The following is a 27,147-nucleotide window of genomic DNA, read 5'->3' as shown; positions in this document are numbered from 1 at the left end:
GTTTATACAGCACTGTTTATTTTGGTAACGCATGTGCTTGTTTTTTTTTTTTTTTTTGGTATGTAGTTTAAAACAACCACAAAACTAGTGTAACAGATGGGCATTTTGTAGGTACAATTGTTTGTGTACATGTACAATCTAGCACTAGAACGGGTTAATTCATCTTTTCACACTGCACTAGATGCTGCTAATACATTACCTACCTCAAGCAAACCTCAAGCAAACGTCAAGCAAGCATTGGTGGTTCAGTGGTAGAATTCTCGCCTGCCACGCGGGAGGCCCGGGTTCGATTCCCGGCCAATGCAACCTTCTTTTTTACTTTATGTATACAATTACAGCCACACGCACCTGCCTTCAATCAGTAAAAAAAAAAAAAAAATCTCCCCGTCGGGGAATTGAACCCCGGTCTCCCGCGTGACAGGCGGGGATACTGACCACTATACTAACGAGGAAGGCACACGCTCCCTGCCACTATGGCAACGCATTTAGTTGCAAAGCGTCTAAGTCAAAACTGCCTGCTGAGCTTAATGGTTTACGGATCGAAAACAGTATAGTACAAAACAATTAAAAAAAAAAAAACGGGCTCGTCCGGGATTTGAACCCGGGACCTCTCGCACCCAAAGCGAGAATCATACCCCTAGACCAACGAGCCAGCTTTCGGTTTTATCCGGCGGCCGACGCGTGATTCAGTCTCTGGCAGCAAAATAAGTGCAGCATGACCAGAGTCCCGTTCCGTCTGCCGGTGCGGAATGCTGCTGGCACCTCAGAGGAGGGGGGGCTTAATACTCGCCAACGCAACCTTCTTTATTTTTTGGCATTCTTATAGTGCTGCTTTTTTTTTTTTTTTTTTTTTTTTTAATTCGCAGCACGAAAACTAGGATTCACATGTGTTTCACGTAACACTTTTTCAATTCATTCATCTGGTCACAGTGTTTTACCGCTACAGCAGGACCCGGCAATGCTTTTAATGCAATCGGCATTAAAAGCTGCCACGTCAGTGGAGAACTGCACGAGTACTCTCGCTCTCATTTCAGACAAGGGGATTTGAATTGCCTTCTAGCCGCTCTCGCTCACGCCGGGCGCCGTGGCGTGTGTCTGTAATGCCAGCTACAGGGGCAGGTTGAGGCTGGCGGATCGCTTGAGCACGGGAGCTCTGTGCTGCAACTGGCTGTGCCGATCGGGAGTCCGCACTTAGCACGGCATCGACATGGCATTTCTGGGGGAGCTCGTGAATGCCAGGTCGTCTAAGGAGGGGTGAACCGGCCCAGGTCGGGAACGGAGCAGGTCAAAACCCCCGTGTCGCACCAGTAGTGGGACTGCTCCTGTGAGCGGATGTTGCAGTGCATCCTTTGCAAAACAACGAAACCCAGCCTCCTTTTTTTTCTATTTATTTTTTGAAGTACATGCTGACTAACTGATCCATTCCAAACATATCAAAACGAAATCCCACCTAAACTACTTTCCTCATTTATAGCGACCGCTTCTCGATGAACATAGAAATGCTAGCCGCCAGTTAAAGAAGTCAGACGGCCCAAACAGGCAACAGCACACAGCTCGGAGACACGGCAAAATTACAGTGGTCTCGACAGGTACACCCAATAGAAAAACGTCTCCCATCTAACAGAACAGCTAGGTCTGCACTTCTTTGGAAACTCGGGGGACCACAACAGTGGCAGGCGCTGGCTCGTTGGTCTAGGGGTATGATTCTCGCTTAGGGTGCGAGAGGTCCCGGGTTCAAATCCCGGACGAGCCCGTTTTTAATTCTTTTGTATTACACTTTTCCAATTACTATGCATTGCCGATACGCACGCTCAAATTCCATGAACAACAATATCACAGCGACCAAGGGCTGATTGCACAATGGTTAAACGAGGACTGCAGTCTTTGTTGAGTCTGCAAAGCAACTGCTTATGCATTAAACACAATTCTGACGTAACAGACTATAAAACCATTCAGCATCGAGTTTCTGTAGTTTATACAGCACTGTTTATTTTGGTAACGCATGTGCTTGTTTTTTTTTTTTTTTTTTGGTATGTAGTTTAAAACAACCACAAAACTAGTGTAACAGATGGGCATTTTGTAGGTACAATTGTTTGTGTACATGTACAATCTAGCACTAGAACGGGTTAATTCATCTTTTCACACTGCACTAGATGCTGCTAATACATTACCTACCTCAAGCAAACCTCAAGCAAACGTCAAGCAAGCATTGGTGGTTCAGTGGTAGAATTCTCGCCTGCCACGCGGGAGGCCCGGGTTCGATTCCCGGCCAATGCAACCTTCTTTTTTACTTTATGTATACAATTACAGCCACACGCACCTGCCTTCAATCAGTAAAAAAAAAAAAAAAATCTCCCCGTCGGGGAATTGAACCCCGGTCTCCCGCGTGACAGGCGGGGATACTGACCACTATACTAACGAGGAAGGCACACACTCCCTGCCACTATGGCAACGCATTTAGTTGCAAAGCGTCTAAGTCAAAACTGCCTGCTGAGCTTAATGGTTTACGGATCGAAAACAGTATAGTACAAAACAATTAAAAAAAAAAAAACGGGCTCGTCCGGGATTTGAACCCGGGACCTCTCGCACCCAAAGCGAGAATCATACCCCTAGACCAACGAGCCAGCTTTCGGTTTTATCCGGCGGCCGACGCGTGATTCAGTCTCTGGCAGCAAAATAAGTGCAGCATGACCAGAGTCCCGTTCCGTCTGCCGGTGCGGAATGCTGCTGGCACCTCAGAGGAGGGGGGGCTTAATACTCGCCAACGCAACCTTCTTTATTTTTTGGCATTCTTATGTGCTGCTTTTTTTTTTTTTTTTTTTTTTTTAAATTCGCAGCACGAAAACTAGGATTCACATGTGTTTCACGTAACACTTTTTCAATTCATTCATCTGGTCACAGTGTTTTACCGCTACAGCAGGACCCGGCAATGCTTTTAATGCAATCGGCATTAAAAGCTGCCACGTCAGTGGAGAACTGCACGAGTACTCTCGCTCTCATTTCAGACAAGGGGATTTGAATTGCCTTCTAGCCGCTCTCGCTCACGCCGGGCGCCGTGGCGTGTGTCTGTAATGCCAGCTACAGGGGCAGGTTGAGGCTGGCGGATCGCTTGAGCACGGGAGCTCTGTGCTGCAACTGGCTGTGCCGATCGGGAGTCCGCACTTAGCACGGCATCGACATGGCATTTCTGGGGGAGCTCGTGAATGCCAGGTCGTCTAAGGAGGGGTGAACCGGCCCAGGTCGGGAACGGAGCAGGTCAAAACCCCCGTGTCGCACCAGTAGTGGGACTGCTCCTGTGAGCGGATGTTGCAGTGCATCCTTTGCAAAACAACGAAACCCAGCCTCCTTTTTTTTCTATTTATTTTTTGAAGTACATGCTGACTAACTGATCCATTCCAAACATATCAAAACGAAATCCCACCTAAACTACTTTCCTCATTTATAGCGACCGCTTCTCGATGAACATAGAAATGCTAGCCGCCAGTTAAAGAAGTCAGACGGCCCAAACAGGCAACAGCACACAGCTCGGAGACACGGCAAAATTACAGTGGTCTCGACAGGTACACCCAATAGAAAAACGTCTCCCATCTAACAGAACAGCTAGGTCTGCACTTCTTTGGAAACTCGGGGGACCACAACAGTGGCAGGCGCTGGCTCGTTGGTCTAGGGGTATGATTCTCGCTTAGGGTGCGAGAGGTCCCGGGTTCAAATCCCGGACGAGCCCGTTTTTAATTCTTTTGTATTACACTTTTCCAATTACTATGCATTGCCGATACGCACGCTCAAATTCCATGAACAACAATATCACAGCGACCAAGGGCTGATTGCACAATGGTTAAACGAGGACTGCAGTCTTTGTTGAGTCTGCAAAGCAACTGCTTATGCATTAAACACAATTCTGACGTAACAGACTATAAAACCATTCAGCATCGAGTTTCTGTAGTTTATACAGCACTGTTTATTTTGGTAACGCATGTGCTTGTTTTTTTTTTTTTTTTTTGGTATGTAGTTTAAAACAACCACAAAACTAGTGTAACAGATGGGCATTTTGTAGGTACAATTGTTTGTGTACATGTACAATCTAGCACTAGAACGGGTTAATTCATCTTTTCACACTGCACTAGATGCTGCTAATACATTACCTACCTCAAGCAAACCTCAAGCAAACGTCAAGCAAGCATTGGTGGTTCAGTGGTAGAATTCTCGCCTGCCACGCGGGAGGCCCGGGTTCGATTCCCGGCCAATGCAACCTTCTTTTTTACTTTATGTATACAATTACAGCCACACGCACCTGCCTTCAATCAGTAAAAAAAAAAAAAAAATCTCCCCGTCGGGGAATTGAACCCCGGTCTCCCGCGTGACAGGCGGGGATACTGACCACTATACTAACGAGGAAGGCACACGCTCCCTGCCACTATGGCAACGCATTTAGTTGCAAAGCGTCTAAGTCAAAACTGCCTGCTGAGCTTAATGGTTTACGGATCGAAAACAGTATAGTACAAAACAATTAAAAAAAAAAAAACGGGCTCGTCCGGGATTTGAACCCGGGACCTCTCGCACCCAAAGCGAGAATCATACCCCTAGACCAACGAGCCAGCTTTCGGTTTTATCCGGCGGCCGACGCGTGATTCAGTCTCTGGCAGCAAAATAAGTGCAGCATGACCAGAGTCCCGTTCCGTCTGCCGGTGCGGAATGCTGCTGGCACCTCAGAGGAGGGGGGGCTTAATACTCGCCAACGCAACCTTCTTTATTTTTTGGCATTCTTATAGTGCTGCTTTTTTTTTTTTTTTTTTTTTTTTAAATTCGCAGCACGAAAACTAGGATTCACATGTGTTTCACGTAACACTTTTTCAATTCATTCATCTGGTCACAGTGTTTTACCGCTACAGCAGGACCCGGCAATGCTTTTAATGCAATCGGCATTAAAAGCTGCCACGTCAGTGGAGAACTGCACGAGTACTCTCGCTCTCATTTCAGACAAGGGGATTTGAATTGACTTCTAGCCGCTCTCGCTCACGCCGGGCGCCGTGGCGTGTGTCTGTAATGCCAGCTACAGGGGCAGGTTGAGGCTGGCGGATCGCTTGAGCACGGGAGCTCTGTGCTGCAACTGGCTGTGCCGATCGGGAGTCCGCACTTAGCACGGCATCGACATGGCATTTCTGGGGGAGCTCGTGAATGCCAGGTCGTCTAAGGAGGGGTGAACCGGCCCAGGTCGGGAACGGAGCAGGTCAAAACCCCCGTGTCGCACCAGTAGTGGGACTGCTCCTGTGAGCGGATGTTGCAGTGCATCCTTTGCAAAACAACGAAACCCAGCCTCCTTTTTTTTCTATTTATTTTTTGAAGTACATGCTGACTAACTGATCCATTCCAAACATATCAAAACGAAATCCCACCTAAACTACTTTCCTCATTTATAGCGACCGCTTCTCGATGAACATAGAAATGCTAGCCGCCAGTTAAAGAAGTCAGACGGCCCAAACAGGCAACAGCACACAGCTCGGAGACACGGCAAAATTACAGTGGTCTCGACAGGTACACCCAATAGAAAAACGTCTCCCATCTAACAGAACAGCTAGGTCTGCACTTCTTTGGAAACTCGGGGGACCACAACAGTGGCAGGCGCTGGCTCGTTGGTCTAGGGGTATGATTCTCGCTTAGGGTGCGAGAGGTCCCGGGTTCAAATCCCGGACGAGCCCGTTTTTAATTCTTTTGTATTACACTTTTCCAATTACTATGCATTGCCGATACGCACGCTCAAATTCCATGAACAACAATATCACAGCGACCAAGGGCTGATTGCACAATGGTTAAACGAGGACTGCAGTCTTTGTTGAGTCTGCAAAGCAACTGCTTATGCATTAAACACAATTCTGACGTAACAGACTATAAAACCATTCAGCATCGAGTTTCTGTAGTTTATACAGCACTGTTTATTTTGGTAACGCATGTGCTTGTTTTTTTTTTTTTTTTTTGGTATGTAGTTTAAAACAACCACAAAACTAGTGTAACAGATGGGCATTTTGTAGGTACAATTGTTTGTGTACATGTACAATCTAGCACTAGAACGGGTTAATTCATCTTTTCACACTGCACTAGATGCTGCTAATACATTACCTACCTCAAGCAAACCTCAAGCAAACGTCAAGCAAGCATTGGTGGTTCAGTGGTAGAATTCTCGCCTGCCACGCGGGAGGCCCGGGTTCGATTCCCGGCCAATGCAACCTTCTTTTTTACTTTATGTATACAATTACAGCCACACGCACCTGCCTTCAATCAGTAAAAAAAAAAAAAAAATCTCCCCGTCGGGGAATTGAACCCCGGTCTCCCGCGTGACAGGCGGGGATACTGACCACTATACTAACGAGGAAGGCACACGCTCCCTGCCACTATGGCAACGCATTTAGTTGCAAAGCGTCTAAGTCAAAACTGCCTGCTGAGCTTAATGGTTTACGGATCGAAAACAGTATAGTACAAAACAATTAAAAAAAAAAAAACGGGCTCGTCCGGGATTTGAACCCGGGACCTCTCGCACCCAAAGCGAGAATCATACCCCTAGACCAACGAGCCAGCTGTCGGTTTTATCCGGCGGCCGACGCGTGATTCAGTCTCTGGCAGCAAAATAAGTGCAGCATGACCAGAGTCCCGTTCCGTCTGCCGGTGCGGAATGCTGCTGGCACCTCAGAGGAGGGGGGGCTTAATACTCGCCAACGCAACCTTCTTTATTTTTTGGCATTCTTATGTGCTGCTTTTTTTTTTTTTTTTTTTTTTTTAAATTCGCAGCACGAAAACTAGGATTCACATGTGTTTCACGTAACACTTTTTCAATTCATTCATCTGGTCACAGTGTTTTACCGCTACAGCAGGACCCGGCAATGCTTTTAATGCAATCGGCATTAAAAGCTGCCACGTCAGTGGAGAACTGCACGAGTACTCTCGCTCTCATTTCAGACAAGGGGATTTGAATTGCCTTCTAGCCGCTCTCGCTCACGCCGGGCGCCGTGGCGTGTGTCTGTAATGCCAGCTACAGGGGCAGGTTGAGGCTGGCGGATCGCTTGAGCACGGGAGCTCTGTGCTGCAACTGGCTGTGCCGATCGGGAGTCCGCACTTAGCACGGCATCGACATGGCATTTCTGGGGGAGCTCGTGAATGCCAGGTCGTCTAAGGAGGGGTGAACCGGCCCAGGTCGGGAACGGAGCAGGTCAAAACCCCCGTGTCGCACCAGTAGTGGGACTGCTCCTGTGAGCGGATGTTGCAGTGCATCCTTTGCAAAACAACGAAACCCAGCCTCCTTTTTTTTCTATTTATTTTTTGAAGTACATGCTGACTAACTGATCCATTCCAAACATATCAAAACGAAATCCCACCTAAACTACTTTCCTCATTTATAGCGACCGCTTCTCGATGAACATAGAAATGCTAGCCGCCAGTTAAAGAAGTCAGACGGCCCAAACAGGCAACAGCACACAGCTCGGAGACACGGCAAAATTACAGTGGTCTCGACAGGTACACCCAATAGAAAAACGTCTCCCATCTAACAGAACAGCTAGGTCTGCACTTCTTTGGAAACTCGGGGGACCACAACAGTGGCAGGCGCTGGCTCGTTGGTCTAGGGGTATGATTCTCGCTTAGGGTGCGAGAGGTCCCGGGTTCAAATCCCGGACGAGCCCGTTTTTAATTCTTTTGTATTACACTTTTCCAATTACTATGCATTGCCGATACGCACGCTCAAATTCCATGAACAACAATATCACAGCGACCAAGGGCTGATTGCACAATGGTTAAACGAGGACTGCAGTCTTTGTTGAGTCTGCAAAGCAACTGCTTATGCATTAAACACAATTCTGACGTAACAGACTATAAAACCATTCAGCATCGAGTTTCTGTAGTTTATACAGCACTGTTTATTTTGGTAACGCATGTGCTTGTTTTTTTTTTTTTTTTTTGGTATGTAGTTTAAAACAACCACAAAACTAGTGTAACAGATGGGCATTTTGTAGGTACAATTGTTTGTGTACATGTACAATCTAGCACTAGAACGGGTTAATTCATCTTTTCACACTGCACTAGATGCTGCTAATACATTACCTACCTCAAGCAAACCTCAAGCAAACGTCAAGCAAGCATTGGTGGTTCAGTGGTAGAATTCTCGCCTGCCACGCGGGAGGCCCGGGTTCGATTCCCGGCCAATGCAACCTTCTTTTTTACTTTATGTATACAATTACAGCCACACGCACCTGCCTTCAATCAGTAAAAAAAAAAAAAAAATCTCCCCGTCGGGGAATTGAACCCCGGTCTCCCGCGTGACAGGCGGGGATACTGACCACTATACTAACGAGGAAGGCACACGCTCCCTGCCACTATGGCAACGCATTTAGTTGCAAAGCGTCTAAGTCAAAACTGCCTGCTGAGCTTAATGGTTTACGGATCGAAAACAGTATAGTACAAAACAATTAAAAAAAAAAAAACGGGCTCGTCCGGGATTTGAACCCGGGACCTCTCGCACCCAAAGCGAGAATCATACCCCTAGACCAACGAGCCAGCTTTCGGTTTTATCCGGCGGCCGACGCGTGATTCAGTCTCTGGCAGCAAAATAAGTGCAGCATGACCAGAGTCCCGTTCCGTCTGCCGGTGCGGAATGCTGCTGGCACCTCAGAGGAGGGGGGGCTTAATACTCGCCAACGCAACCTTCTTTATTTTTTGGCATTCTTATAGTGCTGCTTTTTTTTTTTTTTTTTTTTTTTTAAATTCGCAGCACGAAAACTAGGATTCACATGTGTTTCACGTAACACTTTTTCAATTCATTCATCTGGTCACAGTGTTTTACCGCTACAGCAGGACCCGGCAATGCTTTTAATGCAATCGGCATTAAAAGCTGCCACGTCAGTGGAGAACTGCACGAGTACTCTCGCTCTCATTTCAGACAAGGGGATTTGAATTGCCTTCTAGCCGCTCTCGCTCACGCCGGGCGCCGTGGCGTGTGTCTGTAATGCCAGCTACAGGGGCAGGTTGAGGCTGGCGGATCGCTTGAGCACGGGAGCTCTGTGCTGCAACTGGCTGTGCCGATCGGGAGTCCGCACTTAGCACGGCATCGACATGGCATTTCTGGGGGAGCTCGTGAATGCCAGGTCGTCTAAGGAGGGGTGAACCGGCCCAGGTCGGGAACGGAGCAGGTCAAAACCCCCGTGTCGCACCAGTAGTGGGACTGCTCCTGTGAGCGGATGTTGCAGTGCATCCTTTGCAAAACAACGAAACCCAGCCTCCTTTTTTTTCTATTTATTTTTTGAAGTACATGCTGACTAACTGATCCATTCCAAACATATCAAAACGAAATCCCACCTAAACTACTTTCCTCATTTATAGCGACCGCTTCTCGATGAACATAGAAATGCTAGCCGCCAGTTAAAGAAGTCAGACGGCCCAAACAGGCAACAGCACACAGCTCGGAGACACGGCAAAATTACAGTGGTCTCGACAGGTACACCCAATAGAAAAACGTCTCCCATCTAACAGAACAGCTAGGTCTGCACTTCTTTGGAAACTCGGGGGACCACAACAGTGGCAGGCACTGGCTCGTTGGTCTAGGGGTATGATTCTCGCTTAGGGTGCGAGAGGTCCCGGGTTCAAATCCCGGACGAGCCCGTTTTTAATTCTTTTGTATTACACTTTTCCAATTACTATGCATTGCCGATACGCACGCTCAAATTCCATGAACAATATCACAGCGACCAAGGGCTGATTGCACAATGGTTAAACGAGGACTGCAGTCTTTGTTGAGTCTGCAAAGCAACTGCTTATGCATTAAACACAATTCTGACGTAACAGACTATAAAACCATTCAGCATCGAGTTTCTGTAGTTTATACAGCACTGTTTATTTTGGTAACGCATGTGCTTGTTTTTTTTTTTTTTTTTTGGTATGTAGTTTAAAACAACCACAAAACTAGTGTAACAGATGGGCATTTTGTAGGTACAATTGTTTGTGTACATGTACAATCTAGCACTAGAACGGGTTAATTCATCTTTTCACACTGCACTAGATGCTGCTAATACATTACCTACCTCAAGCAAACCTCAAGCAAACGTCAAGCAAGCATTGGTGGTTCAGTGGTAGAATTCTCGCCTGCCACGCGGGAGGCCCGGGTTCGATTCCCGGCCAATGCAACCTTCTTTTTTACTTTATGTATACAATTACAGCCACACGCACCTGCCTTCAATCAGTAAAAAAAAAAAAAAAATCTCCCCGTCGGGGAATTGAACCCCGGTCTCCCGCGTGACAGGCGGGGATACTGACCACTATACTAACGAGGAAGGCACACGCTCCCTGCCACTATGGCAACGCATTTAGTTGCAAAGCGTCTAAGTCAAAACTGCCTGCTGAGCTTAATGGTTTACGGATCGAAAACAGTATAGTACAAAACAATTAAAAAAAAAAAAACGGGCTCGTCCGGGATTTGAACCCGGGACCTCTCGCACCCAAAGCGAGAATCATACCCCTAGACCAACGAGCCAGCTTTAGGTTTTATCCGGCGGCCGACGCGTGATTCAGTCTCTGGCAGCAAAATAAGTGCAGCATGACCAGAGTCCCGTTCCGTCTGCCGGTGCGGAATGCTGCTGGCACCTCAGAGGAGGGGGGGCTTAATACTCGCCAACGCAACCTTCTTTATTTTTTGGCATTCTTATAGTGCTGCTTTTTTTTTTTTTTTTTTTTTTTTTTTTTTTTTTTTTTTAAATTCGCAGCACGAAAACTAGGATTCACATGTGTTTCACGTAACACTTTTTCAATTCATTCATCTGGTCACAGTGTTTTACCGCTACAGCAGGACCCGGCAATGCTTTTAATGCAATCGGCATTAAAAGCTGCCACGTCAGTGGAGAACTGCACGAGTACTCTCGCTCTCATTTCAGACAAGGGGATTTGAATTGCCTTCTAGCCGCTCTCGCTCACGCCGGGCGCCGTGGCGTGTGTCTGTAATGCCAGCTACAGGGGCAGGTTGAGGCTGGCGGATCGCTTGAGCACGGGAGCTCTGTGCTGCAACTGGCTGTGCCGATCGGGAGTCCGCACTTAGCACGGCATCGACATGGCATTTCTGGGGGAGCTCGTGAATGCCAGGTCGTCTAAGGAGGGGTGAACCGGCCCAGGTCGGGAACGGAGCAGGTCAAAACCCCCGTGTCGCACCAGTAGTGGGACTGCTCCTGTGAGCGGATGTTGCAGTGCATCCTTTGCAAAACAACGAAACCCAGCCTCCTTTTTTTTCTATTTATTTTTTGAAGTACATGCTGACTAACTGATCCATTCCAAACATATCAAAACGAAATCCCACCTAAACTACTTTCCTCATTTATAGCGACCGCTTCTCGATGAACATAGAAATGCTAGCCGCCAGTTAAAGAAGTCAGACGGCCCAAACAGGCAACAGCACACAGCTCGGAGACACGGCAAAATTACAGTGGTCTCGACAGGTACACCCAATAGAAAAACGTCTCCCATCTAACAGAACAGCTAGGTCTGCACTTCTTTGGAAACTCGGGGGACCACAACAGTGGCAGGCGCTGGCTCGTTGGTCTAGGGGTATGATTCTCGCTTAGGGTGCGAGAGGTCCCGGGTTCAAATCCCGGACGAGCCCGTTTTTAATTCTTTTGTATTACACTTTTCCAATTACTATGCATTGCCGATACGCACGCTCAAATTCCATGAACAACAATATCACAGCGACCAAGGGCTGATTGCACAATGGTTAAACGAGGACTGCAGTCTTTGTTGAGTCTGCAAAGCAACTGCTTATGCATTAAACACAATTCTGACGTAACAGACTATAAAACCATTCAGCATCGAGTTTCTGTAGTTTATACAGCACTGTTTATTTTGGTAACGCATGTGCTTGTTTTTTTTTTTTTTTTTTGGTATGTAGTTTAAAACAACCACAAAACTAGTGTAACAGATGGGCATTTTGTAGGTACAATTGTTTGTGTACATGTACAATCTAGCACTAGAACGGGTTAATTCATCTTTTCACACTGCACTAGATGCTGCTAATACATTACCTACCTCAAGCAAACCTCAAGCAAACGTCAAGCAAGCATTGGTGGTTCAGTGGTTGAATTCTCGCCTGCCACGCGGGAGGCCCGGGTTCGATTCCCGGCCAATGCAACCTTCTTTTTTACTTTATGTATACAATTACAGCCACACGCACCTGCCTTCAATCAGTAAAAAAAAAAAAAAAATCTCCCCGTCGGGGAATTGAACCCCGGTCTCCCGCGTGACAGGCGGGGATACTGACCACTATACTAACGAGGAAGGCACACGCTCCCTGCCACTATGGCAACGCATTTAGTTGCAAAGCGTCTAAGTCAAAACTGCCTGCTGAGCTTAATGGTTTACGGATCGAAAACAGTATAGTACAAAACAATTAAAAAAAAAAAAACGGGCTCGTCCGGGATTTGAACCCGGGACCTCTCGCACCCAAAGCGAGAATCATACCCCTAGACCAACGAGCCAGCTTTAGGTTTTATCCGGCGGCCGACGCGTGATTCAGTCTCTGGCAGCAAAATAAGTGCAGCATGACCAGAGTCCCGTTCCGTCTGCCGGTGCGGAATGCTGCTGGCACCTCAGAGGAGGGGGGGCTTAATACTCGCCAACGCAACCTTCTTTATTTTTTGGCATTCTTATAGTGCTGCTTTTTTTTTTTTTTTTTTAAATTCGCAGCACGAAAACTAGGATTCACATGTGTTTCACGTAACACTTTTTCAATTCATTCATCTGGTCACAGTGTTTTACCGCTACAGCAGGACCCGGCAATGCTTTTAATGCAATCGGCATTAAAAGCTGCCACGTCAGTGGAGAACTGCACGAGTACTCTCGCTCTCATTTCAGACAAGGGGATTTGAATTGCCTTCTAGCCGCTCTCGCTCACGCCGGGCGCCGTGGCGTGTGTCTGTAATGCCAGCTACAGGGGCAGGTTGAGGCTGGCGGCTCGCTTGAGCACGGGAGCTCTGTGCTGCAACTGGCTGTGCCGATCGGGAGTCCGCACTTAGCACGGCATCGACATGGCATTTCTGGGGGAGCTCGTGAATGCCAGGTCGTCTAAGGAGGGGTGAACCGGCCCAGGTCGGGAACGGAGCAGGTCAAAACCCCCGTGTCGCACCAGTAGTGGGACTGCTCCTGTGAGCGGATGTTGCAGTGCATCCTTTGCAAAACAACGAAACCCAGCCTCCTTTTTTTTCTATTTATTTTTTGAAGTACATGCTGACTAACTGATCCATTCCAAACATATCAAAACGAAATCCCACCTAAACTACTTTCCTCATTTATAGCGACCGCTTCTCGATGAACATAGAAATGCTAGCCGCCAGTTAAAGAAGTCAGACGGCCCAAACAGGCAACAGCACACAGCTCGGAGACACGGCAAAATTACAGTGGTCTCGACAGGTACACCCAATAGAAAAACGTCTCCCATCTAACAGAACAGCTAGGTCTGCACTTCTTTGGAAACTCGGGGGACCACAACAGTGGCAGGCGCTGGCTCGTTGGTCTAGGGGTATGATTCTCGCTTAGGGTGCGAGAGGTCCCGGGTTCAAATCCCGGACGAGCCCGTTTTTAATTCTTTTGTATTACACTTTTCCAATTACTATGCATTGCCGATACGCACGCTCAAATTCCATGAACAACAATATCACAGCGACCAAGGGCTGATTGCACAATGGTTAAACGAGGACTGCAGTCTTTGTTGAGTCTGCAAAGCAACTGCTTATGCATTAAACACAATTCTGACGTAACAGACTATAAAACCATTCAGCATCGAGTTTCTGTAGTTTATACAGCACTGTTTATTTTGGTAACGCATGTGCTTGTTTTTTTTTTTTTTTTTTGGTATGTAGTTTAAAACAACCACAAAACTAGTGTAACAGATGGGCATTTTGTAGGTACAATTGTTTGTGTACATGTACAATCTAGCACTAGAACGGGTTAATTAATCTTTTCACACTGCACTAGATGCTGCTAATACATTACCTACCTCAAGCAAACCTCAAGCAAACGTCAAGCAAGCATTGGTGGTTCAGTGGTAGAATTCTCGCCTGCCACGCGGGAGGCCCGGGTTCGATTCCCGGCCAATGCAACCTTCTTTTTTACTTTATGTATACAATTACAGCCACACGCACCTGCCTTCAATCAGTAAAAAAAAAAAAAAAATCTCCCCGTCGGGGAATTGAACCCCGGTCTCCCGCGTGACAGGCGGGGATACTGACCACTATACTAACGAGGAAGGCACACGCTCCCTGCCACTATGGCAACGCATTTAGTTGCAAAGCGTCTAAGTCAAAACTGCCTGCTGAGCTTAATGGTTTACGGATCGAAAACAGTATAGTACAAAACAATTAAAAAAAAAAAAAGGGCTCGTCCGGGATTTGAACCCGGGACCTCTCGCACCCAAAGGGAGAATCATACCCCTAGACCAACGAGCCAGCTTTCGGTTTTATCCGGCGGCCGACGCGTGATTCAGTCTCTGGCAGCAAAATAAGTGCAGCATGACCAGAGTCCCGTTCCGTCTGCCGGTGCGGAATGCTGCTGGCACCTCAGAGGAGGGGGGGCTTAATACTCGCCAACGCAACCTTCTTTATTTTTTGGCATTCTTATAGTGCTGCTTTTTTTTTTTTTTTTTTAAATTCGCAGCACGAAAACTAGGATTCACATGTGTTTCACGTAACACTTTTTCAATTCATTCATCTGGTCACAGTGTTTTACCGCTACAGCAGGACCCGGCAATGCTTTTAATGCAATCGGCATTAAAAGCTGCCACGTCAGTGGAGAACTGCACGAGTACTCTCGCTCTCATTTCAGACAAGGGGATTTGAATTGCCTTCTAGCCGCTCTCGCTCACGCCGGGCGCCGTGGCGTGTGTCTGTAATGCCAGCTACAGGGGCAGGTTGAGGCTGGCGGCTCGCTTGAGCACGGGAGCTCTGTGCTGCAACTGGCTGTGCCGATCGGGAGTCCGCACTTAGCACGGCATCGACATGGCATTTCTGGGGGAGCTCGTGAATGCCAGGTCGTCTAAGGAGGGGTGAACCGGCCCAGGTCGGGAACGGAGCAGGTCAAAACCCCCGTGTCGCACCAGTAGTGGGACTGCTCCTGTGAGCGGATGTTGCAGTGCATCCTTTGCAAAACAACGAAACCCAGCCTCCTTTTTTTTCTATTTATTTTTTGAAGTACATGCTGACTAACTGATCCATTCCAAACATATCAAAACGAAATCCCACCTAAACTACTTTCCTCATTTATAGCGACCGCTTCTCGATGAACATAGAAATGCTAGCCGCCAGTTAAAGAAGTCAGACGGCCCAAACAGGCAACAGCACACAGCTCGGAGACACGGCAAAATTACAGTGGTCTCGACAGGTACACCCAATAGAAAAACGTCTCCCATCTAACAGAACAGCTAGGTCTGCACTTCTTTGGAAACTCGGGGGACCACAACAGTGGCAGGCGCTGGCTCGTTGGTCTAGGGGTTTGATTCTCGCTTAGGGTGCGAGAGGTCCCGGGTTCAAATCCCGGACGAGCCCGTTTTTAATTCTTTTGTATTACACTTTTCCAATTACTATGCATTGCCGATACGCACGCTCAAATTCCATGAACAACAATATCACAGCGACCAAGGGCTGATTGCACAATGGTTAAACGAGGACTGCAGTCTTTGTTGAGTCTGCAAAGCAACTGCTTATGCATTAAACACAATTCTGACGTAACAGACTATAAAACCATTCAGCATCGAGTTTCTGTAGTTTATACAGCACTGTTTATTTTGGTAACGCATGTGCTTGTTTTTTTTTTTTTTTTTTTGGTATGTAGTTTAAAACAACCACAAAACTAGTGTAACAGATGGGCATTTTGTAGGTACAATTGTTTGTGTACATGTACAATCTAGCACTAGAACGGGTTAATTCATCTTTTCACACTGCACTAGATGCTGCTAATACATTACCTACCTCAAGCAAACCTCAAGCAAACGTCAAGCAAGCATTGGTGGTTCAATGGTAGAATTCTCGCCTGCCACGCGGGAGGCCCGGGTTCGATTCCCGGCCAATGCAACCTTCTTTTTTACTTTATGTATACAATTACAGCCACACGCACCTGCCTTCAATCAGTAAAAAAAAAAAAAAAATCTCCCCGTCGGGGAATTGAACCCCGGTCTCCCGCGTGACAGGCGGGGATACTGACCACTATACTAACGAGGAAGGCACACGCTCCCTGCCACTATGGCAACGCATTTAGTTGCAAAGCGTCTAAGTCAAAACTGCCTGCTGAGCTTAATGGTTTACGGATCGAAAACAGTATAGTACAAAACAATTAAAAAAAAAAAAACGGGCTCGTCCGGGATTTGAACCCGGGACCTCTCGCACCCAAAGCGAGAATCATACCCCTAGACCAACGAGCCAGCTTTCGGTTTTATCCGGCGGCCGACGCGTGATTCAGTCTCTGGCAGCAAAATAAGTGCAGCATGACCAGAGTCCCGTTCCGTCTGCCGGTGCGGAATGCTGCTGGCACCTCAGAGGAGGGGGGGCTTAATACTCGCCAACGCAACCTTCTTTATTTTTTGGCATTCTTATAGTGCTGCTTTTTTTTTTTTTTTTTTTTTTTTTTTTTTTTTTTTTTTTAAATTCGCAGCACGAAAACTAGGATTCACATGTGTTTCACGTAACACTTTTTCAATTCATTCATCTGGTCACAGTGTTTTACCGCTACAGCAGGACCCGGCAATGCTTTTAATGCAATCGGCATTAAAAGCTGCCACGTCAGTGGAGAACTGCACGAGTACTCTCGCTCTCATTTCAGACAAGGGGATTTGAATTGCCTTCTAGCCGCTCTCGCTCACGCCGGGCGCCGTGGCGTGTGTCTGTAATGCCAGCTACAGGGGCAGGTTGAGGCTGGCGGCTCGCTTGAGCACGGGAGCTCTGTGCTGCAACTGGCTGTGCCGATCGGGAGTCCGCACTTAGCACGGCATCGACATGGCATTTCTGGGGGAGCTCGTGAATGCCAGGTCGTCTAAGGAGGGGTGAACCGGCCCAGGTCGGGAACGGAGCAGGTCAAAACCCCCGTGTCGCACCAGTAGTGGGACTGCTCCTGTGAGCGGATGTTGCAGTGCATCCTTTGCAAAACAACGAAACCCAGCCTCCTTTTTTTTCTATTTATTTTTTGAAGTACATGCTGACTAACTGATCCATTCCAAACATATCAAAACGAAATCCCACCTAAACTACTTTCCTCATTTATAGCGACCGCTTCTCGATGAACATAGAAATGCTAGCCGCCAGTTAAAGAAGTCAGACGGCCCAAACAGGCAACAGCGCACAGCTCGGAGACACGGCAAAATTACAGTGGTCTCGACAGGTACACCCAATAGAAAAACGTCTCCCATCTAACAGAACAGCTAGGTCTGCACTTCTTTGGAAACTCGGGGGACCACAACAGTGGCAGGCGCTGGCTCGTTGGTCTAGGGGTATGATTCTCGCTTAGGGTGCGAGAGGTCCCGGGTTCAAATCCCGGACGAGCCCGTTTTTAATTCTTTTGTATTACACTTTTCCAATTACTATGCATTGCCGATACGCACGCTCAAATTCCATGAACAACAATATCACAGCGACCAAGGGCTGATTGCACAATGGTTAAACGAGGACTGCAGTCTTTGTTGAGTCTGCAAAGCAACTGCTTATGCATTAAACACAATTCTGACGTAACAGACTATAAAACCATTCAGCATCGAGTTTCTGTAGTTTATACAGCACTGTTTATTTTGGTAACGCATGTGCTTGTTTTTTTTTTTTTTTTTTGGTATGTAGTTTAAAACAACCACAAAACTAGTGTAACAGATGGGCATTTTGTAGGTACAATTGTTTGTGTACATGTACAATCTAGCACTAGAACGGGTTAATTCATCTTTTCACACTGCACTAGATGCTGCTAATACATTACCTACCTCAAGCAAACCTCAAGCAAACGTCAAGCAAGCATTGGTGGTTCAGTGGTAGAATTCTCGCCTGCCACGCGGGAGGCCCGGGTTCGATTCCCGGCCAATGCAACCTTCTTTTTTACTTTATGTATACAATTACAGCCACACGCACCTGCCTTCAATCAGTAAAAAAAAAAAAAAAATCTCCCCGTCGGGGAATTGAACCCCGGTCTCCCGCGTGACAGGCGGGGATACTGACCACTATACTAACGAGGAAGGCACACGCTCCCTGCCACTATGGCAACGCATTTAGTTGCAAAGCGTCTAAGTCAAAACTGCCTGCTGAGCTTAATGGTTTACGGATCGAAAACAGTATAGTACAAAACAATTAAAAAAAAAAAAACGGGCTCGTCCGGGATTTGAACCCGGGACCTCTCGCACCCAAAGCGAGAATCATACCCCTAGACCAACGAGCCAGCTTTCGGTTTTATCCGGCGGCCGACGCGTGATTCAGTCTCTGGCAGCAAAATAAGTGCAGCATGACCAGAGTCCCGTTCCGTCTGCCGGTGCGGAATGCTGCTGGCACCTCAGAGGAGGGGGGGCTTAATACTCGCCAACGCAACCTTCTTTATTTTTTGGCATTCTTATAGTGCTGCTTTTTTTTTTTTTTTTTTAAATTCGCAGCACGAAAACTAGGATTCACATGTGTTTCACGTAACACTTTTTCAATTCATTCATCTGGTCACAGTGTTTTACCGCTACAGCAGGACCCGGCAATGCTTTTAATGCAATCGGCATTAAAAGCTGCCACGTCAGTGGAGAACTGCACGAGTACTCTCGCTCTCATTTCAGACAAGGGGATTTGAATTGCCTTCTAGCCGCTCTCGCTCACGCCGGGCGCCGTGGCGTGTGTCTGTAATGCCAGCTACAGGGGCAGGTTGAGGCTGGCGGCTCGCTTGAGCACGGGAGCTCTGTGCTGCAACTGGCTGTGCCGATCGGGAGTCCGCACTTAGCACGGCATCGACATGGCATTTCTGGGGGAGCTCGTGAATGCCAGGTCGTCTAAGGAGGGGTGAACCGGCCCAGGTCGGGAACGGAGCAGGTCAAAACCCCCGTGTCGCACCAGTAGTGGGACTGCTCCTGTGAGCGGATGTTGCAGTGCATCCTTTGCAAAACAACGAAACCCAGCCTCCTTTTTTTTCTATTTATTTTTTGAAGTACATGCTGACTAACTGATCCATTCCAAACATATCAAAACGAAATCCCACCTAAACTACTTTCCTCATTTATAGCGACCGCTTCTCGATGAACATAGAAATGCTAGCCGCCAGTTAAAGAAGTCAGACGGCCCAAACAGGCAACAGCGCACAGCTCGGAGACACGGCAAAATTACAGTGGTCTCGACAGGTACACCCAATAGAAAAACGTCTCCCATCTAACAGAACAGCTAGGTCTGCACTTCTTTGGAAACTCGGGGGACCACAACAGTGGCAGGCGCTGGCTCGTTGGTCTAGGGGTATGATTCTCGCTTAGGGTGCGAGAGGTCCCGGGTTCAAATCCCGGACGAGCCCGTTTTTAATTCTTTTGTATTACACTTTTCCAATTACTATGCATTGCCGATACGCACGCTCAAATTCCATGAACAACAATATCACAGCGACCAAGGGCTGATTGCACAATGGTTAAACGAGGACTGCAGTCTTTGTTGAGTCTGCAAAGCAACTGCTTATGCATTAAACACAATTCTGACGTAACAGACTATAAAACCATTCAGCATCGAGTTTCTGTAGTTTATACAGCACTGTTTATTTTGGTAACGCATGTGCTTGTTTTTTTTTTTTTTTTTTGGTATGTAGTTTAAAACAACCACAAAACTAGTGTAACAGATGGGCATTTTGTAGGTACAATTGTTTGTGTACATGTACAATCTAGCACTAGAACGGGTTAATTAATCTTTTCACACTGCACTAGATGCTGCTAATACATTACCTACCTCAAGCAAACCTCAAGCAAACGTCAAGCAAGCATTGGTGGTTCAGTGGTAGAATTCTCGCCTGCCACGCGGGAGGCCCGGGTTCGATTCCCGGCCAATGCAACCTTCTTTTTTACTTTATGTATACAATTACAGCCACACGCACCTGCCTTCAATCAGTAAAAAAAAAAAAAAAATCTCCCCGTCGGGGAATTGAACCCCGGTCTCCCGCGTGACAGGCGGGGATACTGACCACTATACTAACGAGGAAGGCACACGCTCCCTGCCACTATGGCAACGCATTTAGTTGCAAAGCGTCTAAGTCAAAACTGCCTGCTGAGCTTAATGGTTTACGGATCGAAAACAGTATAGTACAAAACAATTAAAAAAAAAAAAACGGGCTCGTCCGGGATTTGAACCCGGGACCTCTCGCACCCAAAGCGAGAATCATACCCCTAGACCAACGAGCCAGCTTTCGGTTTTATCCGGCGGCCGACGCGTGATTCAGTCTCTGGCAGCAAAATAAGTGCAGCATGACCAGAGTCCCGTTCCGTCTGCCGGTGCGGAATGCTGCTGGCACCTCAGAGGAGGGGGGGCTTAATACTCGCCAACGCAACCTTCTTTATTTTTTGGCATTCTTATAGTGCTGCTTTTTTTTTTTTTTTTTTTTTTTTTTTTTTAAATTCGCAGCACGAAAACTAGGATTCACATGTGTTTCACGTAACACTTTTTCAATTCATTCATCTGGTCACAGTGTTTTACCGCTACAGCAGGACCCGGCAATGCTTTTAATGCAATCGGCATTAAAAGCTGCCACGTCAGTGGAGAACTGCACGAGTACTCTCGCTCTCATTTCAGACAAGGGGATTTGAATTGCCTTCTAGCCGCTCTCGCTCACGCCGGGCGCCGTGGCGTGTGTCTGTAATGCCAGCTACAGGGGCAGGTTGAGGCTGGCGGATCGCTTGAGCACGGGAGCTCTGTGCTGCAACTGGCTGTGCCGATCGGGAGTCCGCACTTAGCACGGCATCGACATGGCATTTCTGGGGGAGCTCGTGAATGCCAGGTCGTCTAAGGAGGGGTGAACCGGCCCAGGTCGGGAACGGAGCAGGTCAAAACCCCCGTGTCGCACCAGTAGTGGGACTGCTCCTGTGAGCGGATGTTGCAGTGCATCCTTTGCAAAACAACGAAACCCAGCCTCCTTTTTTTTCTATTTATTTTTTGAAGTACATGCTGACTAACTGATCCATTCCAAACATATCAAAACGAAATCCCACCTAAACTACTTTCCTCATTTATAGCGACCGCTTCTCGATGAACATAGAAATGCTAGCCGCCAGTTAAAGAAGTCAGACGGCCCAAACAGGCAACAGCACACAGCTCGGAGACACGGCAAAATTACAGTGGTCTCGACAGGTACACCCAATAGAAAAACGTCTCCCATCTAACAGAACAGCTAGGTCTGCACTTCTTTGGAAACTCGGGGGACCACAACAGTGGCAGGCGCTGGCTCGTTGGTCTAGGGGTATGATTCTCGCTTAGGGTGCGAGAGGTCCCGGGTTCAAATCCCGGACGAGCCCGTTTTTAATTCTTTTGTATTACACTTTTCCAATTACTATGCATTGCCGATACGCACGCTCAAATTCCATGAACAACAATATCACAGCGACCAAGGGCTGATTGCACAATGGTTAAACGAGGACTGCAGTCTTTGTTGAGTCTGCAAAGCAACTGCTTATGCATTAAACACAATTCTGACGTAACAGACTATAAAACCATTCAGCATCGAGTTTCTGTAGTTTATACAGCACTGTTTATTTTGGTAACGCATGTGCTTGTTTTTTTTTTTTTTTTTTTTGGTATGTAGTTTAAAACAACCACAAAACTAGTGTAACAGATGGGCATTTTGTAGGTACAATTGTTTGTGTACATGTACAATCTAGCACTAGAACGGGTTAATTCATCTTTTCACACTGCACTAGATGCTGCTAATACATTACCTACCTCAAGCAAACCTCAAGCAAACGTCAAGCAAGCATTGGTGGTTCAGTGGTAGAATTCTCGCCTGCCACGCGGGAGGCCCGGGTTCGATTCCCGGCCAATGCAACCTTCTTTTTTACTTTATGTATACAATTACAGCCACACGCACCTGCCTTCAATCAGTAAAAAAAAAAAAAAAATCTCCCCGTCGGGGAATTGAACCCCGGTCTCCCGCGTGACAGGCGGGGATACTGACCACTATACTAACGAGGAAGGCACACGCTCCCTGCCACTATGGCAACGCATTTAGTTGCAAAGCGTCTAAGTCAAAACTGCCTGCTGAGCTTAATGGTTTACGGATCGAAAACAGTATAGTACAAAACAATTAAAAAAAAAAAAACGGGCTCGTCCGGGATTTGAACCCGGGACCTCTCGCACCCAAAGCGAGAATCATACCCCTAGACCAACGAGCCAGCTTTAGGTTTTATCCGGCGGCCGACGCGTGATTCAGTCTCTGGCAGCAAAATAAGTGCAGCATGACCAGAGTCCCGTTCCGTCTGCCGGTGCGGAATGCTGCTGGCACCTCAGAGGAGGGGGGGCTTAATACTCGCCAACGCAACCTTCTTTATTTTTTGGCATTCTTATAGTGCTGCTTTTTTTTTTTTTTTTTTAAATTCGCAGCACGAAAACTAGGATTCACATGTGTTTCACGTAACACTTTTTCAATTCATTCATCTGGTCACAGTGTTTTACCGCTACAGCAGGACCCGGCAATGCTTTTAATGCAATCGGCATTAAAAGCTGCCACGTCAGTGGAGAACTGCACGAGTACTCTCGCTCTCATTTCAGACAAGGGGATTTGAATTGCCTTCTAGCCGCTCTCGCTCACGCCGGGCGCCGTGGCGTGTGTCTGTAATGCCAGCTACAGGGGCAGGTTGAGGCTGGCGGATCGCTTGAGCACGGGAGCTCTGTGCTGCAACTGGCTGTGCCGATCGGGAGTCCGCACTTAGCACGGCATCGACATGGCATTTCTGGGGGAGCTCGTGAATGCCAGGTCGTCTAAGGAGGGGTGAACCGGCCCAGGTCGGGAACGGAGCAGGTCAAAACCCCCGTGTCGCACCAGTAGTGGGACTGCTCCTGTGAGCGGATGTTGCAGTGCATCCTTTGCAAAACAACGAAACCCAGCCTCCTTTTTTTTCTATTTATTTTTTGAAGTACATGCTGACTAACTGATCCATTCCAAACATATCAAAACGAAATCCCACCTAAACTACTTTCCTCATTTATAGCGACCGCTTCTCGATGAACATAGAAATGCTAGCCGCCAGTTAAAGAAGTCAGACGGCCCAAACAGGCAACAGCACACAGCTCGGAGACACGGCAAAATTACAGTGGTCTCGACAGGTACACCCAATAGAAAAACGTCTCCCATCTAACAGAACAGCTAGGTCTGCACTTCTTTGGAAACTCGGGGGACCACAACAGTGGCAGGCGCTGGCTCGTTGGTCTAGGGGTATGATTCTCGCTTAGGGTGCGAGAGGTCCCGGGTTCAAATCCCGGACGAGCCCGTTTTTAATTATTTTGTATTACACTTTTCCAATTACTATGCATTGCCGATACGCACGCTCAAATTCCATGAACAACAATATCACAGCGACCAAGGGCTGATTGCACAATGGTTAAACGAGGACTGCAGTCTTTGTTGAGTCTGCAAAGCAACTGCTTATGCATTAAACACAATTCTGACGTAACAGACTATAAAACCATTCAGCATCGAGTTTCTGTAGTTTATACAGCACTGTTTATTTTGGTAACGCATGTGCTTGTTTTTTTTTTTTTTTTTGGTATGTAGTTTAAAACAACCACAAAACTAGTGTAACAGATGGGCATTTTGTAGGTACAATTGTTTGTGTACATGTACAATCTAGCACTAGAACGGGTTAATTCATCTTTTCACACTGCACTAGATGCTGCTAATACATTACCTACCTCAAGCAAACCTCAAGCAAACGTCAAGCAAGCATTGGTGGTTCAGTGGTAGAATTCTCGCCTGCCACGCGGGAGGCCCGGGTTCGATTCCCGGCCAATGCAACTTTCTTTTTTACTTTATGTATACAATTACAGCCACACGCACCTGCCTTCAATCAGTAAAAAAAAAAAAAAAATCTCCCCGTCGGGGAATTGAACCCTGGTCTCCCACGTGACAGGCGGGGATACTGACCACTATACTAACGAGGAAGGCACACGCTCCCTGCCACTATGGCAACGCATTTAGTTGCAAAGCGTCTAAGTCAAAACTGCCTGCTGAGCTTAATGGTTTACGGATCGAAAACAGTATAGTACAAAACAATTAAAAAAAAAAAAACGGGCTCGTCCGGGATTTGAACCCGGGACCTCTCGCACCCAAAGCGAGAATCATACCCCTAGACCAACGAGCCAGCTTTCGGTTTTATCCGGCGGCCGACGCGTGATTCAGTCTCTGGCAGCAAAATAAGTGCAGCATGACCAGAGTCCCGTTCCGTCTGCCGGTGCGGAATGCTGCTGGCACCTCAGAGGAGGGGGGGCTTAATACTCGCCAACGCAACCTTCTTTATTTTTTGGCATTCTTATAGTGCTGCTTTTTTTTTTTTTTTTTTTAAATTCGCAGCACGAAAACTAGGATTCACATGTGTTTCACGTAACACTTTTTCAATTCATTCATCTGGTCACAGTGTTTTACCGCTACAGCAGGACCCGGCAATGCTTTTAATGCAATCGGCATTAAAAGCTGCCACGTCAGTGGAGAACTGCCCGAGTACTCTCGCTCTCATTTCAGACAAGGGGGTTTGAATTGCCTTCTAGCCGCTCTCGCTCACGCCGGGCACCGTGGCGTGTGTCTGTAATGCCAGCTACAGGGGCAGGTTGAGGCTGGCGGATCGCTTGAGCACGGGAGCTCTGTGCTGCAACTGGCTGTGCCGATCGGGAGTCCGCACTTAGCACGGCATCGACATGGCATTTCTGGGGGAGCTCGTGAATGCCAGGTCGTCTAAGGAGGGGTGAACTGGCCCAGGTCGGGAACGGAGCAGGTCAAAACCCCCGTGTCGCACCAGTAGTGGGACTGCTCCTGTGAGCGGTTTTTGCAGTGCATCCTTTGCAAAACAACGAAACCCAGCCTCCTTTTTTTTCTATTTATTTTTTGAAGTACATGCTGACTAACTGATCCATTCCAAACATATCAAAACGAAATCCCACCTAAACTACTTTCCTCATTTATAGCGACCGCTTCTCGATGAACATAGAAATGCTAGCCGCCAGTTAAAGAAGTCAGACGGCCCAAACAGGCAACAGCACACAGCTCGGAGACACGGCAAAATTACAGTGCTCTCGACAGGTACACCCAATAGAAAAACGTCTCCCATCTAACAGAACAGCTAGGTCTGCACTTCTTTGGAAACTCGGGGGACCACAACAGTGGCAGGCGCTGGCTCGTTGGTCTAGGGGTATGATTCTCGCTTAGGGTGCGAGAGGTCCCGGGTTCAAATCCCGGACGAGCCCGTTTTTAATTCTTTTGTATTACACTTTTCCAATTACTATGCATTGCCGATACGCACGCTCAAATTCCATGAACAACAATATCACAGCGACCAAGGGCTGATTGCACAATGGTTAAACGAGGACTGCAGTCTTTGTTGAGTCTGCAAAGCAACTGCTTATGCATTAAACACAATTCTGACGTAACAGACTATAAAACCATTCAGCATCGAGTTTCTGTAGTTTATACAGCACTGTTTATTTTGGTAACGCATGTGCTTGTTTTTTTTTTTTTTTTTTGGTATGTAGTTTAAAACAACCACAAAACTAGTGTAACAGATGGGCATTTTGTAGGTACAATTGTTTGTGTACATGTACAATCTAGCACTAGAACGGGTTAATTCATCTTTTCACACTGCACTAGATGCTGCTAATACATTACCTACCTCAAGCAAACCTCAAGCAAACGTCAAGCAAGCATTGGTGGTTCAGTGGTAGAATTCTCGCCTGCCACGCGGGAGGCCCGGGTTCGATTCCCGGCCAATGCAACTTTCTTTTTTACTTTATGTATACAATTACAGCCACACGCACCTGCCTTCAATCAGTAAAAAAAAAAAAAAAATCTCCCCGTCGGGGAATTGAACCCTGGTCTCCTACGTGACAGGCGGGGATACTGACCACTATACTAACGAGGAAGGCACACGCTCCCTGCCACTATGGCAACGCATTTAGTTGCAAAGCGTCTAAGTCAAAACTGCCTGCTGAGCTTAATGGTTTACGGATAGAAAACAGTATAGTACAAAACAATTAAAAAAAAAAAAACGGGCTCGTCCGGGATTTGAACCCGGGACCTCTCGCACCCAAAGCGAGAATCATACCCCTAGACCAACGAGCCAGCTTTCGGTTTTCTCCGGCGGCCGACGCGTGATTCAGTCTCTGGCAGCAAAATAAGTGCAGCATGACCAGAGTCCCGTTCCGTCTGCCGGTGCGGAATGCTGCTGGCACCTCAGAGGAGGGGGGGCTTAATACTCGCCAACGCAACCTTCTTTATTTTTTGGCATTCTTATAGTGCTGCTTTTTTTTTTTTTTTTTTTAAATTCGCAGCACGAAAACTAGGATTCACATGTGTTTCACGTAACACTTTTTCAATTCATTCATCTGGTCACAGTGTTTTACCGCTACAGCAGGACCCGGCAATGCTTTTAATGCAATCGGCATTAAAAGCTGCCACGTCAGTGGAGAACTGCACGAGTACTCTCGCTCTCATTTCAGACAAGGGGATTTGAATTGCCTTCTAGCCGCTCTCGCTCACGCCGGGCGCCGTGGCGTGTGTCTGTAATGCCAGCTACAGGGGCAGGTTGAGGCTGGCGGATCGCTTGAGCACGGGAGCTCTGTGCTGCAACTGGCTGTGCCGATCGGGAGTCCGCACTTAGCACGGCATCGACATGGCATTTCTGGGGGAGCTCGTGAATGCCAGGTCGTCTAAGGAGGGGTGAACCGGCCCAGGTCGGGAACGGAGCAGGTCAAAACCCCCGTGTCGCACCAGTAGTGGGACTGCTCCTGTGAGCGGTTTTTGCAGTGCATCCTTTGCAAAACAACGAAACCCAGCCTCCTTTTTTTTCTATTTATTTTTTGAAGTACATGCTGACTAACTGATCCATTCCAAACATATCAAAACGAAATCCCACCTAAACTACTTTCCTCATTTATAGCGACCGCTTCTCGATGAACATAGAAATGCTAGCCGCCA

The 27,147-nt window shown here is 47.3% G+C and overlaps 53 non-coding genes across 53 annotated transcripts; 27 read left to right on the top strand and 26 right to left on the bottom strand.

The window, feature by feature from the left end:
• The first annotated feature begins 234 nt into the window (after positions 1–234).
• Positions 235–305, top strand: trnag-gcc (transfer RNA glycine (anticodon GCC)). Its single transcript has one exon. It is a non-coding gene; the product is annotated as a tRNA-Gly (tRNA).
• A 75-nt stretch (positions 306–380) lies between these two features.
• Positions 381–452, bottom strand: trnad-guc (transfer RNA aspartic acid (anticodon GUC)). The gene has a single exon. It is a non-coding gene; the product is annotated as a tRNA-Asp (tRNA).
• Positions 453–580: 128 nt separating this feature from the next.
• On the bottom strand, positions 581–652 carry trnap-ugg (transfer RNA proline (anticodon UGG)). The gene has a single exon. It is a non-coding gene; the product is annotated as a tRNA-Pro (tRNA).
• Positions 653–1,681: 1,029 nt separating this feature from the next.
• Positions 1,682–1,753, top strand: trnap-agg (transfer RNA proline (anticodon AGG)). The gene has a single exon. It is a non-coding gene; the product is annotated as a tRNA-Pro (tRNA).
• A 453-nt stretch (positions 1,754–2,206) lies between these two features.
• Positions 2,207–2,277, top strand: trnag-gcc (transfer RNA glycine (anticodon GCC)). Its single transcript has one exon. It is a non-coding gene; the product is annotated as a tRNA-Gly (tRNA).
• Positions 2,278–2,352: 75 nt separating this feature from the next.
• On the bottom strand, positions 2,353–2,424 carry trnad-guc (transfer RNA aspartic acid (anticodon GUC)). The gene has a single exon. It is a non-coding gene; the product is annotated as a tRNA-Asp (tRNA).
• Positions 2,425–2,552: 128 nt separating this feature from the next.
• On the bottom strand, positions 2,553–2,624 carry trnap-ugg (transfer RNA proline (anticodon UGG)). The gene has a single exon. It is a non-coding gene; the product is annotated as a tRNA-Pro (tRNA).
• Positions 2,625–3,652: 1,028 nt separating this feature from the next.
• Positions 3,653–3,724, top strand: trnap-agg (transfer RNA proline (anticodon AGG)). The gene has a single exon. It is a non-coding gene; the product is annotated as a tRNA-Pro (tRNA).
• Positions 3,725–4,177: 453 nt separating this feature from the next.
• trnag-gcc (transfer RNA glycine (anticodon GCC)) lies at positions 4,178–4,248 on the top strand. Its single transcript has one exon. It is a non-coding gene; the product is annotated as a tRNA-Gly (tRNA).
• Positions 4,249–4,323: 75 nt separating this feature from the next.
• On the bottom strand, positions 4,324–4,395 carry trnad-guc (transfer RNA aspartic acid (anticodon GUC)). The gene has a single exon. It is a non-coding gene; the product is annotated as a tRNA-Asp (tRNA).
• A 128-nt stretch (positions 4,396–4,523) lies between these two features.
• Positions 4,524–4,595, bottom strand: trnap-ugg (transfer RNA proline (anticodon UGG)). Its single transcript has one exon. It is a non-coding gene; the product is annotated as a tRNA-Pro (tRNA).
• Positions 4,596–5,624: 1,029 nt separating this feature from the next.
• On the top strand, positions 5,625–5,696 carry trnap-agg (transfer RNA proline (anticodon AGG)). The gene has a single exon. It is a non-coding gene; the product is annotated as a tRNA-Pro (tRNA).
• A 453-nt stretch (positions 5,697–6,149) lies between these two features.
• trnag-gcc (transfer RNA glycine (anticodon GCC)) lies at positions 6,150–6,220 on the top strand. Its single transcript has one exon. It is a non-coding gene; the product is annotated as a tRNA-Gly (tRNA).
• Positions 6,221–6,295: 75 nt separating this feature from the next.
• trnad-guc (transfer RNA aspartic acid (anticodon GUC)) lies at positions 6,296–6,367 on the bottom strand. The gene has a single exon. It is a non-coding gene; the product is annotated as a tRNA-Asp (tRNA).
• Positions 6,368–6,495: 128 nt separating this feature from the next.
• Positions 6,496–6,567, bottom strand: trnap-ugg (transfer RNA proline (anticodon UGG)). The gene has a single exon. It is a non-coding gene; the product is annotated as a tRNA-Pro (tRNA).
• A 1,028-nt stretch (positions 6,568–7,595) lies between these two features.
• On the top strand, positions 7,596–7,667 carry trnap-agg (transfer RNA proline (anticodon AGG)). The gene has a single exon. It is a non-coding gene; the product is annotated as a tRNA-Pro (tRNA).
• Positions 7,668–8,120: 453 nt separating this feature from the next.
• On the top strand, positions 8,121–8,191 carry trnag-gcc (transfer RNA glycine (anticodon GCC)). The gene has a single exon. It is a non-coding gene; the product is annotated as a tRNA-Gly (tRNA).
• A 75-nt stretch (positions 8,192–8,266) lies between these two features.
• Positions 8,267–8,338, bottom strand: trnad-guc (transfer RNA aspartic acid (anticodon GUC)). Its single transcript has one exon. It is a non-coding gene; the product is annotated as a tRNA-Asp (tRNA).
• A 128-nt stretch (positions 8,339–8,466) lies between these two features.
• trnap-ugg (transfer RNA proline (anticodon UGG)) lies at positions 8,467–8,538 on the bottom strand. The gene has a single exon. It is a non-coding gene; the product is annotated as a tRNA-Pro (tRNA).
• Positions 8,539–9,567: 1,029 nt separating this feature from the next.
• On the top strand, positions 9,568–9,639 carry trnap-agg (transfer RNA proline (anticodon AGG)). The gene has a single exon. It is a non-coding gene; the product is annotated as a tRNA-Pro (tRNA).
• A 450-nt stretch (positions 9,640–10,089) lies between these two features.
• trnag-gcc (transfer RNA glycine (anticodon GCC)) lies at positions 10,090–10,160 on the top strand. The gene has a single exon. It is a non-coding gene; the product is annotated as a tRNA-Gly (tRNA).
• Positions 10,161–10,235: 75 nt separating this feature from the next.
• trnad-guc (transfer RNA aspartic acid (anticodon GUC)) lies at positions 10,236–10,307 on the bottom strand. The gene has a single exon. It is a non-coding gene; the product is annotated as a tRNA-Asp (tRNA).
• Positions 10,308–10,435: 128 nt separating this feature from the next.
• trnap-ugg (transfer RNA proline (anticodon UGG)) lies at positions 10,436–10,507 on the bottom strand. The gene has a single exon. It is a non-coding gene; the product is annotated as a tRNA-Pro (tRNA).
• Positions 10,508–11,551: 1,044 nt separating this feature from the next.
• Positions 11,552–11,623, top strand: trnap-agg (transfer RNA proline (anticodon AGG)). The gene has a single exon. It is a non-coding gene; the product is annotated as a tRNA-Pro (tRNA).
• A 453-nt stretch (positions 11,624–12,076) lies between these two features.
• Positions 12,077–12,147, top strand: trnag-gcc (transfer RNA glycine (anticodon GCC)). Its single transcript has one exon. It is a non-coding gene; the product is annotated as a tRNA-Gly (tRNA).
• A 75-nt stretch (positions 12,148–12,222) lies between these two features.
• Positions 12,223–12,294, bottom strand: trnad-guc (transfer RNA aspartic acid (anticodon GUC)). The gene has a single exon. It is a non-coding gene; the product is annotated as a tRNA-Asp (tRNA).
• A 128-nt stretch (positions 12,295–12,422) lies between these two features.
• On the bottom strand, positions 12,423–12,494 carry trnap-ugg (transfer RNA proline (anticodon UGG)). The gene has a single exon. It is a non-coding gene; the product is annotated as a tRNA-Pro (tRNA).
• A 1,023-nt stretch (positions 12,495–13,517) lies between these two features.
• Positions 13,518–13,589, top strand: trnap-agg (transfer RNA proline (anticodon AGG)). The gene has a single exon. It is a non-coding gene; the product is annotated as a tRNA-Pro (tRNA).
• A 453-nt stretch (positions 13,590–14,042) lies between these two features.
• trnag-gcc (transfer RNA glycine (anticodon GCC)) lies at positions 14,043–14,113 on the top strand. The gene has a single exon. It is a non-coding gene; the product is annotated as a tRNA-Gly (tRNA).
• Positions 14,114–14,188: 75 nt separating this feature from the next.
• trnad-guc (transfer RNA aspartic acid (anticodon GUC)) lies at positions 14,189–14,260 on the bottom strand. The gene has a single exon. It is a non-coding gene; the product is annotated as a tRNA-Asp (tRNA).
• Positions 14,261–14,387: 127 nt separating this feature from the next.
• Positions 14,388–14,459, bottom strand: trnap-ugg (transfer RNA proline (anticodon UGG)). The gene has a single exon. It is a non-coding gene; the product is annotated as a tRNA-Pro (tRNA).
• A 1,023-nt stretch (positions 14,460–15,482) lies between these two features.
• On the top strand, positions 15,483–15,554 carry trnap-agg (transfer RNA proline (anticodon AGG)). The gene has a single exon. It is a non-coding gene; the product is annotated as a tRNA-Pro (tRNA).
• A 454-nt stretch (positions 15,555–16,008) lies between these two features.
• trnag-gcc (transfer RNA glycine (anticodon GCC)) lies at positions 16,009–16,079 on the top strand. Its single transcript has one exon. It is a non-coding gene; the product is annotated as a tRNA-Gly (tRNA).
• Positions 16,080–16,154: 75 nt separating this feature from the next.
• Positions 16,155–16,226, bottom strand: trnad-guc (transfer RNA aspartic acid (anticodon GUC)). The gene has a single exon. It is a non-coding gene; the product is annotated as a tRNA-Asp (tRNA).
• Positions 16,227–16,354: 128 nt separating this feature from the next.
• Positions 16,355–16,426, bottom strand: trnap-ugg (transfer RNA proline (anticodon UGG)). Its single transcript has one exon. It is a non-coding gene; the product is annotated as a tRNA-Pro (tRNA).
• A 1,045-nt stretch (positions 16,427–17,471) lies between these two features.
• Positions 17,472–17,543, top strand: trnap-agg (transfer RNA proline (anticodon AGG)). Its single transcript has one exon. It is a non-coding gene; the product is annotated as a tRNA-Pro (tRNA).
• Positions 17,544–17,996: 453 nt separating this feature from the next.
• On the top strand, positions 17,997–18,067 carry trnag-gcc (transfer RNA glycine (anticodon GCC)). Its single transcript has one exon. It is a non-coding gene; the product is annotated as a tRNA-Gly (tRNA).
• Positions 18,068–18,142: 75 nt separating this feature from the next.
• On the bottom strand, positions 18,143–18,214 carry trnad-guc (transfer RNA aspartic acid (anticodon GUC)). The gene has a single exon. It is a non-coding gene; the product is annotated as a tRNA-Asp (tRNA).
• A 128-nt stretch (positions 18,215–18,342) lies between these two features.
• Positions 18,343–18,414, bottom strand: trnap-ugg (transfer RNA proline (anticodon UGG)). Its single transcript has one exon. It is a non-coding gene; the product is annotated as a tRNA-Pro (tRNA).
• A 1,023-nt stretch (positions 18,415–19,437) lies between these two features.
• Positions 19,438–19,509, top strand: trnap-agg (transfer RNA proline (anticodon AGG)). The gene has a single exon. It is a non-coding gene; the product is annotated as a tRNA-Pro (tRNA).
• Positions 19,510–19,962: 453 nt separating this feature from the next.
• trnag-gcc (transfer RNA glycine (anticodon GCC)) lies at positions 19,963–20,033 on the top strand. The gene has a single exon. It is a non-coding gene; the product is annotated as a tRNA-Gly (tRNA).
• A 75-nt stretch (positions 20,034–20,108) lies between these two features.
• trnad-guc (transfer RNA aspartic acid (anticodon GUC)) lies at positions 20,109–20,180 on the bottom strand. Its single transcript has one exon. It is a non-coding gene; the product is annotated as a tRNA-Asp (tRNA).
• Positions 20,181–20,308: 128 nt separating this feature from the next.
• trnap-ugg (transfer RNA proline (anticodon UGG)) lies at positions 20,309–20,380 on the bottom strand. The gene has a single exon. It is a non-coding gene; the product is annotated as a tRNA-Pro (tRNA).
• A 1,035-nt stretch (positions 20,381–21,415) lies between these two features.
• trnap-agg (transfer RNA proline (anticodon AGG)) lies at positions 21,416–21,487 on the top strand. The gene has a single exon. It is a non-coding gene; the product is annotated as a tRNA-Pro (tRNA).
• A 455-nt stretch (positions 21,488–21,942) lies between these two features.
• trnag-gcc (transfer RNA glycine (anticodon GCC)) lies at positions 21,943–22,013 on the top strand. The gene has a single exon. It is a non-coding gene; the product is annotated as a tRNA-Gly (tRNA).
• Positions 22,014–22,088: 75 nt separating this feature from the next.
• Positions 22,089–22,160, bottom strand: trnad-guc (transfer RNA aspartic acid (anticodon GUC)). The gene has a single exon. It is a non-coding gene; the product is annotated as a tRNA-Asp (tRNA).
• A 128-nt stretch (positions 22,161–22,288) lies between these two features.
• On the bottom strand, positions 22,289–22,360 carry trnap-ugg (transfer RNA proline (anticodon UGG)). The gene has a single exon. It is a non-coding gene; the product is annotated as a tRNA-Pro (tRNA).
• A 1,023-nt stretch (positions 22,361–23,383) lies between these two features.
• On the top strand, positions 23,384–23,455 carry trnap-agg (transfer RNA proline (anticodon AGG)). Its single transcript has one exon. It is a non-coding gene; the product is annotated as a tRNA-Pro (tRNA).
• A 452-nt stretch (positions 23,456–23,907) lies between these two features.
• Positions 23,908–23,978, top strand: trnag-gcc (transfer RNA glycine (anticodon GCC)). The gene has a single exon. It is a non-coding gene; the product is annotated as a tRNA-Gly (tRNA).
• A 275-nt stretch (positions 23,979–24,253) lies between these two features.
• On the bottom strand, positions 24,254–24,325 carry trnap-ugg (transfer RNA proline (anticodon UGG)). Its single transcript has one exon. It is a non-coding gene; the product is annotated as a tRNA-Pro (tRNA).
• A 1,024-nt stretch (positions 24,326–25,349) lies between these two features.
• Positions 25,350–25,421, top strand: trnap-agg (transfer RNA proline (anticodon AGG)). The gene has a single exon. It is a non-coding gene; the product is annotated as a tRNA-Pro (tRNA).
• Positions 25,422–25,874: 453 nt separating this feature from the next.
• On the top strand, positions 25,875–25,945 carry trnag-gcc (transfer RNA glycine (anticodon GCC)). The gene has a single exon. It is a non-coding gene; the product is annotated as a tRNA-Gly (tRNA).
• Positions 25,946–26,220: 275 nt separating this feature from the next.
• trnap-ugg (transfer RNA proline (anticodon UGG)) lies at positions 26,221–26,292 on the bottom strand. The gene has a single exon. It is a non-coding gene; the product is annotated as a tRNA-Pro (tRNA).
• Positions 26,293–27,147: the final 855 nt, after the last annotated feature.

This window comes from Acipenser ruthenus, chromosome 55 (assembly GCF_902713425.1).
Source record: "Acipenser ruthenus chromosome 55, fAciRut3.2 maternal haplotype, whole genome shotgun sequence".
Classification (NCBI taxonomy): Eukaryota; Metazoa; Chordata; class Actinopteri; order Acipenseriformes; family Acipenseridae; genus Acipenser; species Acipenser ruthenus.
The sequence above is the reverse complement of the archived record's forward strand: the minus strand, read 5'-3'. Positions and strand labels throughout refer to the sequence as shown.